The sequence below is a fragment of the Eurosta solidaginis genome, chromosome 4, assembly GCF_040869045.1.
Source record: "Eurosta solidaginis isolate ZX-2024a chromosome 4, ASM4086904v1, whole genome shotgun sequence".
Lineage (NCBI taxonomy): Eukaryota > Metazoa > Arthropoda > Insecta > Diptera > Tephritidae > Eurosta > Eurosta solidaginis.
This window is the reverse complement of record NC_090322.1, coordinates 260,693,697-260,704,534: the sequence shown is the minus strand read 5'-3', so window position 1 is coordinate 260,704,534 and position 10,838 is coordinate 260,693,697. Positions and strand designations below refer to the sequence as shown.

At 36.4% G+C, this 10,838-nt stretch overlaps 1 pseudogene; it reads left to right on the top strand.

Moving 5' to 3' along the window:
- The first annotated feature begins 291 nt into the window (after positions 1 to 291).
- LOC137248828 (uncharacterized) lies at positions 292 to 2,258 on the top strand (annotated as a pseudogene).
- Positions 2,259 to 10,838: the final 8,580 nt, after the last annotated feature.

Genomic DNA, 10,838 nt, shown 5'->3' with positions numbered 1-10,838 from the left:
TCCCATTGACAATAACCAACGGCTCTCTGGGGGTACTATTAAAGTCTTTTTATTTATCGGCCGAAAAGCTCCCTTTGGAAAAATTAAATGAATTCAATTTAATATGTATTGTATTTATTTCATAACAAGAAGACATGACTTTAATTTTCTGATAATGTATTCATCATAGGTCGTGACGTACAAAAAACAGTTAGTGCGATGAATTATTATTCGTATAGATTCATGATTCGCCAAAAAGAAGACAACTTTATTATGCGATGTGGCAAACTTTTCCACCAATACGTTGTTGACATGTATGCGAAAATTGAAGCAGAACGCCTTAATTATCTTCGATTCAATCAAGCCAAATTACGATCGGAAAAATACATACACTTGCGAGATGCAATAGTGAATGATGGCAATGTTAATGATATCGGACGTTTAACAATTTTACCATCGACATATGTTGGCAGTCCGCGCCACATGCACGAATATATGCAAGATGCAATATCATACGTTTGCAAATATGGTCGTCCCGACCTATTCATAACATTCACATGCAATCCACAGTGGTCTAATATAAAAAACAATTTATTTGAAGGTCAGAATCCAACAGATCGACACGATATAACAGCACGTGTATTTCGACAAAAAGTAAGAGCACTGATGGATTTGATTATCAAATTGCGAACTTTTGGGGAGGTGCGTTGATGGATGTATTCGATTGAATAGCAAAAGAGGGGGCTGCCGCACGCGCATATCTTGATATGGCTGGTTCGTAAAATAACACCCGATCAAATTGATATCATTATATCAGCTGAAATTCCAGATGAAATCAGTGATCCAGAATTATTTGAAGTTGTCACGAAAAATATGATCCATGGCCCTTGCGGTCAGATAAATATGAATTCGCCATGCATGATCGATGGAAAAAGTATTTCAGCCTCACATAAATGTTGAGTACTGTAATTCTGTGAAATCGATTAAATACATTTGCAAATATGTGAATAAAGGCAGTGATATGGCTGTTTTTGGAGTAGCTGGTGACAATAGCATTGACGAAATCGCACAATATCAAATGGGGCGCTACATTAGCACGAATGAAGCTCTTTGGAGAACTTATTCATTTCCAATTCATGAGCGATATCCTGCTGTGGTTCATTTGGCTGTTCATCTTGAAAATGGCCAGCGTGTGTCTTTTACCGATGCAAATGTACAGCAGAGAGCAGCACAACCACCAGCAACAACATTAACTGCATTCTTTCAATTGTGCGAAAGCGATAACTTTGCCAGAACGTTGCTGTATTCAGATGTGACGCATTATTTCACTTGGAAAGCATAGAAATGGCAACGACGTAAACAAGGAATACCTCTTGATGGCCATCCGGGTATTTTTTTTGCAGATACCATGGGAAGATTGTACACAGTTCATCCAACCAATGCAGAATGTTATTATTTGCGATTGTTGTTAGTAAATGTTGTTGGGCCACGTTCATTTCAACATTTGCGAAGAGTGAATGGTCATGAAGCATGCGAGCAATTAGGTTTGCTTGAAAATGATGCGCATTGGGATTTAACGCTTCACGATGCATCGATTGCTTCTTCTCCACATCAAATACGTATCTTATATGCCATAATAGTGTCATCATGTTTTCCATCAAATCCTCTTGAATTGTGGAATAAACACAAAGATTTTATGGCAGAAGAATATTTGATTCGAATGCATCATCACACAAGAAACACTGATTTGCTGATTTCATTGGAAATGTATAATGAGGCATTGATAGCGATTGAAGATATGTGTTTTACGATTGCAAATAAAGGATTAGGGCAATTAGGTTTGTCACCACCCAATCGTCCAATGCATAATTTATTTGATCGAGAATTGCAACGTGAACAACAGTATGATCCCAATGAATTGCAAACATTTGTGAATTTGAATGTTCTTAAATTAAATGACCATCAAAAACATGTCTATGATACCAACATCCAAGCGGTACAAAATGAAGTCGGTGGATTATATTTTTTGGATGCGCCTGGTGGTACGGGAAAATCATTTGTGATATCACTCATTTTGGCAGCCATTCGATCGCAACGAAAAATTGCATTGGCACTTGCTCCGTCGGGAATCGCTGCTACTCTAATGGATGGTGGACGAACAGTGCATTCTGCATTAAAATTTCCGTTGAATGTGCAGGTATGCTTATATTTATTGATTGATCACTTTAAAATTTAATCGATATTAATTAAAATGTAATTATTTTCAGATTGACAGGTGATTGAACATCCCACGTGCAATATTTCAAGAAATTCTGCGATGGCAAAAGTTTTGCAACAAGCAGCAATTATTCTATTGGATGAATGTACAATGATGCATAAAAAATCGCTGGAAGCATTACACCGTACAATACAAGATCTACGTCAGAATCAAGAAATTTTTGGTAGTGCATTAATATTATTGTCAGGGGATTTTCGACAAATATTGCCTGTGGTTCCACTATCAACACCGGCGGATGAGATAAACGCATCTTTAAAGTCTTCTCTTCTGTGGCGACATGTGCAAAAATTGACATTGAACATAAATATGCGCGTTCAATTCCACAACGACCAATCTGCAGATCGGTTCTCGAAGCAATTGTTAGATATTGGCAATGGAAAAGTTCGAGTCGATAATACAAATGGATTGATTACATTGCCGAACAATTTCTGTACCATTCTCCAATCAACAGAAGAGTTGATTGAAAGTGTGTTTCCAAATATTGTCAAAATTACAGAAATCACAATTGGTTGAGAGAACGCGCAATACTGGCACCAAAAAATGTATACGTTAATGCAATAAATTATCAGATTCAAGAAAAATTGCCAGGTGCAGTGACATCATATAAATCTGTTGATAGCGCAATGAATGCATATGATGCAGTGAATTATCCAATTGAATTTTTGAATTCATTGGAACCACCTGGTATGCCACCGCATTATTTGAATTTAAAGGTTGGCTCATCAATTATTTTACTGCGGAATTTAAATGCACCAAAAGTGTGCAATGGTACAAGATTAGTAGTAAAAAAATTGATGCAGAATTTAATTGAAGCGACAATATTGACCGGAACAGCGAAAAATGAAATTGTACTCATACCACGTATTCCACTGATTCTAACAGACATGCCATTTGAATTTAAGCGTTTGCAATTCCCAGTGCGTCTATCATTTGTCATGTCCATAAATAAGGCACAAGGACAAACGCTTCAAATATGCGGATTAAATTTGGAGGAGCCGTGCTTTTCACATGGACAAGCTATACGTGGCCTGCTCAAGAGTTGGAACTCCAAATTGTTTGTTTGTGCTCGCTTCCAATGGGCAAACTAAAAATATTGTATATCCAAATGTTTTGGATTGACATTAATAATTTTGAAATACAATGCATTCATTTCATAAAAAAAATTTATAATCTTTCATTTCTTTTTTTGGTTGGTTGCTACGAAGTGCAACGGGGTCCGCTAGTATTAAGTAAATATTACAAAAATTACCACAATATAAATTGCTATATCACCTCAAATGTTTAAAACACGAAAGCCTCAAAAGTAATTTTCAAAGAAGATACCTTTTTGCGCGCAACTTCTCTATTGTTATAAAAAAGTCCAACTGTTCTATAATTTATAATGTGTAAATGGAAGCAGAACAATAACAATTGAAAGTCACCGAGCGCCAGAGTATGGGTGTAAAATTTATTGAAAATCAATGTTTGGATAAGGATGTCAAAAATAGTCTAAAATCGACATTTTTTCCAGTTTTTGAAAATAGGTTTGTGATTATCACAAAGACATTTAGCTTCAAAAATGAAGGGAAAGCCCATGCTTTTCCATAGTGCCACATCTTATATTTTTTTCATGAAAAATACTGGCGCAGTATACCAAAATGGGATGAGTGACAATCGGTTGGCATGAGAAGTTTGAGCATCGATTTCGAAAAATTTTGACCTTGGTTAAGCTTTGCCCCACTTAGCATAGATTCAATTATCTTCAACAGCGTTTCAAAATGGTTTTCTTATATACCTCCATTGTGAATTCAAAGAAGTGAAAAATCTCTCTATTCCTCCATTGCCATACCTACCTGTCAAATAATAGCTGACAGAGAGAATGGCTGTCGCGAGTGGTCAGATAATGGAAGAAAGTTCAAGGAGTGCCGGTTCAAATCCCACTCCTGGGAGAAAAGGCTTTGAAGAGATTTACAAGGTATAATCGAAACAGCTGCCGCCTTGTCCGTCCTGATGTCACGTTGTTTATTTTATTATATAAAATATGAGCAGCCAGCTAAGCCAGAATTTTAACTTATATAAATAATGCAATAATGTTTGAAAAACACTTTTTGTATATGGTTTAAGTAATCAAACAGCGATTGAACAGGTGATCGAGGCTGTTTACTATTGTGAACTTTTTTTTTTTCAAACATTCACAATGTATATCTCTATAAAAGATATCTGTTGGTTTTCATCCTAAAAAAAGCGTACACCAAATTTTTGTTTGGTAAATGGTGAAACATGTAAGTATAGAAACTTCGTACAAGTGTGTAAAAATCCAAAATAAACATGTGTGTTTGCGGGACAGCTCTAATACACCATTACTTTTACCCTGTTCTTCTAGCAGTGGCAAGATACCCAATTCGACAAGAATTTTCTCATGGCTTTATTACCGTGCTCATTATCAAGCTTTTTTTGTGAATATTTCTCAAAGAATTTAGCTTACATTGGTGGAAGATGATGAGAAAAAGTATACCCCGCAGTCTGCAGTGTGCGCTATGTTGAGAAAAAGTGTACCCTAAAGTGATATATCTCAAGGTCTTAAGTTTGCTACGTGTGGCAAGACGCCACCTACAATGAAATGCCAATGATAAAAGTACATATCGCCCGTTTTATTGTTAACAGATTTAATACAAAATTTTAGTTTTTCGAGATTTTCAGATATCTCACAAAATACGACTGGTGAGATTATGTTCACATGCATAAAACACTCCTAGGGGCAAAGGTCCCCGGTTCAGAGGTCTTTGAATTTAATTTTTGTAATGAAGTTATATTTTGAATTACATCTGTTTACAATAAAACAGGCGATATAATGTGTATAGATGGGGTTTGCCCCTGCTACAACGGGTATGAGAATTCTTACGCCTAGTAACAGACCTGTAGAACTACAGGGTTATTATTGTTAGTCAGGGAAAATTTCCTACAAAGTGAAAATAAATTTAAAAAAAAATGTTTGACTTAGTACTTGGATCATAAATATCATTACAAAAGCCTTTCAGGTTATCACTAAAACTTTTGCTTTTACTGTTCTAGTATTGTTCCATACCTTACATTAAATCAACGAATAGAAAAGAAGAAAACGAGAACAGTTTAATTCCACCATATCCTGTACAGAAAAACGTTTATGCAATTTCATTCCCATAATATTACTTTAAATTACATATTTCGAATGCAGACTTAGTCGTTTTTCATGATCGAACATCCTGAAAAAAACTAATGAAAACCTGTTTTAATAAATGGGCGTTACCACACCCATTTTTATACTCAGTTGAGCAGATCTCACAGAGTATATTAACTTTGATTGGATAACGGTTGGTTGTACAGGTATAAAGGAATCGAGATAGATATAGACTTCCATATATCAAAATCATCAGTATCGGAAAAAATTTGATTGAGCCATGTCCGTCCGCCCGTTAACACGATAACTTGAGTAAATTTTGAGATATCTTGACGAAATTCGGTAAGTAGGTTCCTGGGAACTCATCTCAGATCGCTATTTAAAATGAACGATATCGGACTATAACCACGCCCACTTTTTCGATATCGAAAATTTCGAAAAATCGAAAAAGTGCGATAATTCATTACCAAAGACGGATAAAGCGATGAAACTTGGTGGGTGGGTTGAACTTATGACGCAGAATAGAAAACAAGTAAAATTTTGGACAATGGGCGTGGCACCGCCCACTTTTAAAAGAAGGTAATTTAGAAGTTTTGCAAGCTGTAATTTGGCAGTGGTTGAAGATATCATGATGAAATTTGGCAGGAACGTTACTTGTATTACTATATGTATGCATAATAAAAATTAGCAAAATCGGAGAACGACCACGCCCACTTAAAAAAAATTTTTTTTTAAAGTGAAATTTTTACAAAAAATTTAATATCTTTACAGCATATAAGTAAATTATGTCAACATTCAACTCCAGTAATGACATGGTGCAACAAAATACATTTGATTTGTCTAGGATACATTTAATGCCATAAGTCGAACAAATATTTACCAATCCTTGTGAAATTTGGTAGGCGCTTAGATTCTATGACGATAACTGTTTTCTGTGAAAAAATGCGAAATCGGTTGAAGCCACGCCCAGTTTTTATACATAGTAGATCGTCTGTCCTTCCGCTCGGCCGTTAACACGATAACTTGAGCAAAAATCGATATATCTTTACTAAACTCAGTTCACATAATTATCTGAACACACTTTGTATTGGTATAAAAAATTGCCGAAATCCGACTATGACCACGCCCACTTTTTCGATTTCCAAAATTAAGAAAAATGAAAAAAATGCCATAATTCTATACCAAATACGAAAAAAGGGATGAAACATGGTAATTGCATTGGTTTATTGACGCAAAATATAACTTTAGAAAAAAACTTTTTAAAATGGGTGTGACACCTACCATATTAAGTAGAAGAAAATGAAAAAGTTCTGCAGGGTGAAATCGGAAGCCCTTGGAATTATGGCAGGAATACTGTTCGTGGCATTACATATATAAATAAATTAGCGGTACCCGACAGATGATGTTCTGGGTCACCCTGGTCCACATTTTGGTCGAAATCTCGAAAACGCCTTCACATATACAACTACTACAACTCACTTTTAAAATTCTTATTAATACCTTTAATTTGACACCCATATTGTACAAACACATTATAGAGTCACCCCTGGTCCACCTTTATGGCGATATCTCGAAAAGGCGTCCACCTATAGAACTATGGCCCACTCCCTTTTAAAATACTCATTAACACCTTTCGTTTGATGCCCATATCGTACAAACGAATTCTAGAGTCACCCCTGGTCCACCTTTATATGGATATTTCGAAAAGGCGTCCACCCATAGAACTAAGGCCCCTCCCTTTTAAACTACTCATTAACACCTTTCGTTTGATACCCATATTGTATAAACGCATTCTAGAGTCATCCCTGGTCCACCTTTATGGCGATATCTCGAAAAGGTGTCCACCTATAAAACTAAGGCCCACTCCCTTTTAAAATACTCATTAACACCTTTCATTTGATACCCATATCGTACAAACAAATTCTAGAGTCACCCCTGGTCCACCTTTATGGCGATATCTCGAAAAGGCGCCCACCCATAGAACTAAGGCCCACTCCTTTTTAAAACACTCATTAACACCTTTCGTTTGATACCCATATTGTACAAACGCATTCTAGAGTCACCCCTGGTCCACCTTTATAACGATATCCCGAAAAGGCGTCCACCCATAGAACTAAGGCCCACTCCCTTTTAAAATACTCATTAACACATAACATATTGTATAAACGCATTCTAGAGTCACCCCTGGTCCACCTTTATATCGATATTTCGAAAAGGTGTCCACCCATAGAACTAAGGCCCACTCCCTTTTAAAATACTCATTAACATCTTACGTTTAATACCCATATTGTATAAACGCATTCTAGAGTCACCCCTGGTCCACCTTTATAACGATATCCCGAAAAGAGCTAAGGCCCACTCCCTTTTAAAATACTCATTAACACCTTTCATTTGATACCCATATCGTACAAACAAATTCTAGAGTCACCCCTGGTCCACCTTTATGGCGATATCTCGAAAATGCGTCCACCTATAGAACTAAGACCCACTCCCTTTTAAAATACTCATTAACGCCTTTCCTTTGATACCCATATCGTACAAACAAATTCTAGAGTCACCCCTGGTCCACCTTTATATCGATATTTCGAAAAGGTGTCCACCCATAGAACTAAGGCCCACTCCCTTTTAAAATACTCATTAGCATCTTACGTTTGATACCCATATTGTATAAACGCATTCTAGAGTCATCCCTGGTCCACCTTTATGGCGATATCTCGAAAAGGCGTCCACCTATAAAACTAAGGCTCACTCCCTTTTAAAATACTCATTAACACCTTTCATTTGATACCCATATCGTACAAACAAATTCTAGAGTCACACCTGGTCCACCTTTATGGCGATATCTCAAAAAGCCGTCCACCTATAGAACTAAGGCCCACTCCCTTTTAAAATACTCATTAACATCTTTCATTTGAGACCCATATCATACAAACAAATTCTAGAGTCACCCCTTTTCCACCTTTATGGCGATATCTCGAAAAGGCGTCCACCTATAGAACTGAAGCCAACGCCCTTTTAAAAAACTCATTAACACCTTTCTTTTGATACCCGTATCGTACAAACAAATTCTAGAGTCACCCCTGGCCCACCTTTATGGCGATACTCGAAAAGGCGTCCACCTATAGAACTAAGGCCCACGCCCTTTTAAAATATTCATTAACACATTAACACCTTTCATTTGATACCCATATCGTACAAACAACACATTCCAGGGTTACCCTAGGTTCACTTTCCTACATGGTGATTTTCCCTTATTTTGTCTCCATAGCTCTCAACTGAGTATGTAATGTTCGGTTACACCCGAACTTAGCCTTCCTTACATGTTCTTTCTAATTTTCATGTAGATTAAGCTTTCTCTACGTAGACAACCTGCATGTCAAATTTGTAGGTAATACCTCAATTAGGTATTGAATTATCACAGAATGTTATTTATAGGAAATACTTGATATCTAAAAAGTGGGCGTGATTACATACCTATCACCCCAATTTTAGTAGAAGCCTTAGTTGTGGACAGAAGAAGAATTATATTGGATTTTATTACAATACAATTGTTTAAATGAAAAAAAAAAACATCATCTTAGGACCTTTAGGCCGATGGACTGATAAATGGATGAGCAATGGTAACTAAATTTTTTTTTTTCGGTTGAAGCTACCGATTTTTTATTTTATTTTTTTCTTCTTGGCAGTCGGAAGGGTCTTTGCACACAGAGTAGATATATTCACTTTGATTGGATAACGGTTGGTTGTACAGTTGGCCGGGTCGATTTGTGGGGAGGCAAAAAAATCGCCCATTGCTCTGTGAAAATCATATTCTAGCGATCAAAATAAGAAACTTTGCCGAAGGAACCATACCTCTAAAACGAATTCTGGTGTCCCCCAATTTGGGTCGAATTTTTGGGTAGGGGCAAATTTTGAAAAATCCCACTTTGACCCATTTAGAGTGATCCAATCGAGTCCAAATGTATGACCGACCCCCACTAACTTTGGAGGCCCGACCCACCGATGCCAGTGGAACACCCCCTGGAACCCCCCTGGGGGTACACCATACAAAAATTTCAAAAAATCGCCGTTTTTGCACTTTACATGAAAAAATCAGCTAAATGGCTATGTTTTTTCTTTATTTTTATTTATTTATTTATAATAATATTTATTATTTATTTATAATAATATCTATTTTTTCTCTTAAGAAATTTATTTAGTCAGAACATATGTAAATGAAAAAATTAATTTAAGTGAGTTATAGAAAAGAAACTAAGAAATATTATTGTTTGAAGTCTTTTTTGGAAACGCTAGCTAGCAATTGAACATGTCGTTCCGTTCCTTGTATGTGTGATGGAATTTTTGGATCATTAAACGGTGGATCATCTTGATTTAAATATTCTTTCAATGTATCGTACGGAATGCTTCGCGTGAATGGTGGTTCAAATACGATATTTATATCATTCAAATTGATCATTTCCGTATAACTTGTGCAATTAAAGTTTATATCTGGTTTTTTATAAACTCTAAGTTCCATTGGCACGTCAACATCGGTTCGATAGCGTAGAATTTTCTTGATGGCACAGTCGCGCTTTTCTTTGCTATCATCAAACAACATTGATAACAAGGTATTCTCCGAATGCGCATAATATGAATTATCTTTAATTACTAGATTGACAATTTTGCGTAAACGAGGTTCTAGAAATCGTGAGCAACCAATGAACTTGAAAAATAATGCACAGCCGTACACGACAGAGCTGTAATACTTGATATTGAAGTACATTGGCACATAATATTTAATTATAAATTCAACCAGAATTCTTAAATTTGCATCTGGATTTTCCGTTGTCACATATAATCGCAATAATCTAGCGGCCTTGGTGAGCCACGGAGAATGTACAATTTTCCCTGGTTTGATGTTAGCCAGATCCACCGGAACCACGCCGCTAGAAATTGCATGGGCCATGTCCTATAAGTACTTCGAATCGAATTTTTTCTGGAGCAGGGGGCATATTTTGAAACTCAATTTTCTGGAAGCCGTCCACCACCTGAAAATATATAATAATAAAATAATTAAAAATGGTTGCCAATTATAATAAATGAGTGATAGCAATAACTTACCGGAAGAGTTTCACAAGTTTCGATTTGACGGCTCAGTTTTCTGGTTGCCGATCTTGGTCCAGTGCTGGTTGATTTATCCAAAGCTTCAAACAGATGCCGAAACGGAAGTTCGTTGAAGTGTAGAAGGCAAACGAACCAATGCAATGGTCTTTTTAACAGCAATTAGAATCGTCGTATAATTCCACCGTGTGGGCCAGTGTTTGTTGGCTCACCGTCAGTGCATATTCCAATTATTGCATCCAGTGATATATTCTTATCGTTGAAAAAACCATTTAATTTGGTTGTTTTGTATTCAGCGGTTTCATGTTCCAGTCTTACCTAACCAATCAATTCAGAATTGGGTTC